Raw genomic sequence first — 2,731 nt, forward strand, 5'->3', positions numbered from 1 at the left:
GGGGGGGGGCTGTTCTCAGCCTGCTCCCCCCAGACAGGAAGCTGTGTGGGCTCCGGCAGGAAGCCCTTCGGCTGAACTCGCACCCGTGTGGTGAGCTGCTTCCTCTCTGCGGCTGCCCGCAGGGCACGGGGGCCGCCTCCCGGGGCCGCCCCCTGGCTTGCCCGGAGAAGCACTCTAGCCCGGAGCCTCTGCGCCCCCCCTCCCCTCTCCGTCCTTGCCGGGAGGGGATGATGGGACCTTTTTGGGGGGCTCACTCAGTGTTGTGAATATGTATGTCTGCGGGGGGCGGGGGTCATCCTGGTTGCCAAAAGTGGCTTTTGCTCTTCCACAAAAAGCTGCTAGTCCCTCTTGTGCACTCTTTGGATGTGGGTCTCCTGCCTGCTTTTTTTCGTGTGTGTGTGTGTGTGTGTGTGTGTGTGTGTGTGTGTGGTCTGGCCGTTGAAAGAGGGCCCGGCCGGTTGACCGCCGCCCCGAGTCCTGCGGTCCCTTTGGTCGGGCCTGGGTGCGAAACCGGCGGAGGGAGCACTGGGGTCTCCGGCGTTCCTGAAGGCCGGCAGGACGGGAGGCTGAGAGGGGGGGGGCGCCTCAATCTTGGGGGGGGGCGTCTGCCAGGGTCTCCCGGAGCGTCTGGAACGGATCCATCATGCACAGCCCGCGTCTGGCGTCCCAAGTGGGAAGGGTGGCCCTGGATTCAATCCATCAGAAGAGAGCCGGAAGGGACCCTGGAGGTCATCTAGTCTGACCCCCTGCTCGAGTAGGAGAACCTTTACAGAATCACAGGAGGACAGAATTGGAAGGGTCATCAGAGGTGGTAGTAGTAGTAGTAGTAGTAGTAGTAGTAGTAGTAGTAGTAGTAGTAGTAAATAATAATAATAATAATAATAATAATATTAATAATAATAATAATAATAATAATAATAATAATAATAATATAACATCAAACATGTCCTGGGTAGGTAGACAAAAATGCCAAATCCAGTCTGAACATCTGGCTGTGTGATGATCCTCAATAATAATAATAATAATAATAATAATAATAATAATGATGATGATGATGATGATGATGATGATGATGATGATGATAATAATAATAAAGTTGGAAGGGACCTTGGAGGTCATCTAGTCCAACCCCCTGCTCAGGCAGGAAAGCCTATACCATTTCAGACAAATGGCTGTCCAGTTTCTTCTTAAAAACCTCCAGTGAGTCGGAAGGGACCTCGGAGGTCTTCTAGTCCAACCCCCTGCTCAAGCCGGAGACCCTTGCAGAATTACAGAATGACAGAGCTGGAAGGGACCTCGGAGGTCATGTAGTCCAGCCCCCTGCTGAAGCAGGAGACTCTTACAGAGTCAGAGAATAACAGGGCTGGAAGGGATCTCGGAGGTCATCTAGTCCAACCCCCTGCTCGAGCAGGAGACCCTGACATAGAATAACAGAGCTGGAAGGGACCCCGGAGGTCATCTAGTCCAACCCCCTGCTGCAGCAGGAGACCCTTACAGAGTCATAGAATAACAGAGCTGGAAGGGACCCCGGAGGTCATCTAGTCCAACCCCCTGCTGAAGCAGACTTACAGAGTCAGAGAATAACAGGGCTGAAAGGGACCTCGGAGGTCATCTAGTCCCACCCCCTGCTGCAGCAGGAGACTTACAGAGTCAGAGAATAACAGGGCTGGAAGGGACCTCAGAGGTCATCTAGTCCAACCCATTTTTCGAGCAGGAGACCCTGATAGAATCATAGAAACCTATACCATTTCAGACAAATGGCTGTCCAGTTTCTTCTTAAAAACCTCCAGTGAGTCGGAAGGGACCTCGGAGGTCTTCTAGCCCAACCCCCTGCTCAAGCTGGGGACCCTTGCAGAGTCATAGAATAATAGAGCTGGAAGGGACCCCGGAGGTCCTCTAGTCCAACCCCCTGCTCAAGCAGGAGACCCTTGCAGAATTAAAGAATCACTGAGATGAAAGGGACCCTGGAGGTCATCTAGCCCAACCCCCTGCTCAAGCAGGAGACCCTTACAGAGTCATAGAATAACAGGGCTGGAAGGGACCTCGGAGGTCATGTAGTCCAGCCCCCTGCTGAAGCAGGAGACTCTTACAGAGTCAGAGAATAACAGGGCTGGAAGGGATCTCGGAGGTCAACTAGTCCAACCCCCTGCTCGAGCAGGAGACCCTTGCAGAATTAAAGAATCACAGAGTTGGAAGGGACCTCGGAGGTCATCTAGCTCAACCCCCTGCTCAAGCAGAAGACCCTTGCAGAATTACAGAATCACTGAGATGGAAGGGAACCCAGAGGTCATCTAGCCGAACCCCCTGTTCAAGCAGGAGACCCTTGCAGAATTAAAGAATCACAGAGTTGGAAGGAACCTTGGAGGTCATCTAGCCCAACCCCCTGCTCAAACAGGAGACCCTTGCAGAATTAAAGAATCACTGAGATGGGAGGGACCACGGAGGTCATCTAGCCCAACCCCCTGCTCTAGCAGGAGATCCTTACAGAATCGCAGAGTTGGAAGGGACCTCAGAGGTCATCTAACCCAACCGCCTGCTCAAGCAGGAGACCTTATGGCCATTTCAAACAAGTGGCTGTCCAGTCTCTTTTTAAAAACTTCCAACGATGGAGCACCCACCACTTCTGGTGGCAAGCAGTTCCACCGGTTAATTGTCCTCACAGTTAGGATGTTTCTCCTTATTTCCAGGTTGCTTCTCTCTCCCTTGATGAGTTTTCCATCTGTCGTTTCTT

The sequence above is a fragment of the Protobothrops mucrosquamatus genome, unplaced genomic scaffold (genome assembly GCF_001527695.2).
Source record: "Protobothrops mucrosquamatus isolate PMUCROS unplaced genomic scaffold, P.Mucros_1.0 scaffold3537, whole genome shotgun sequence".
NCBI lineage: Eukaryota > Metazoa > Chordata > Lepidosauria > Squamata > Viperidae > Protobothrops > Protobothrops mucrosquamatus.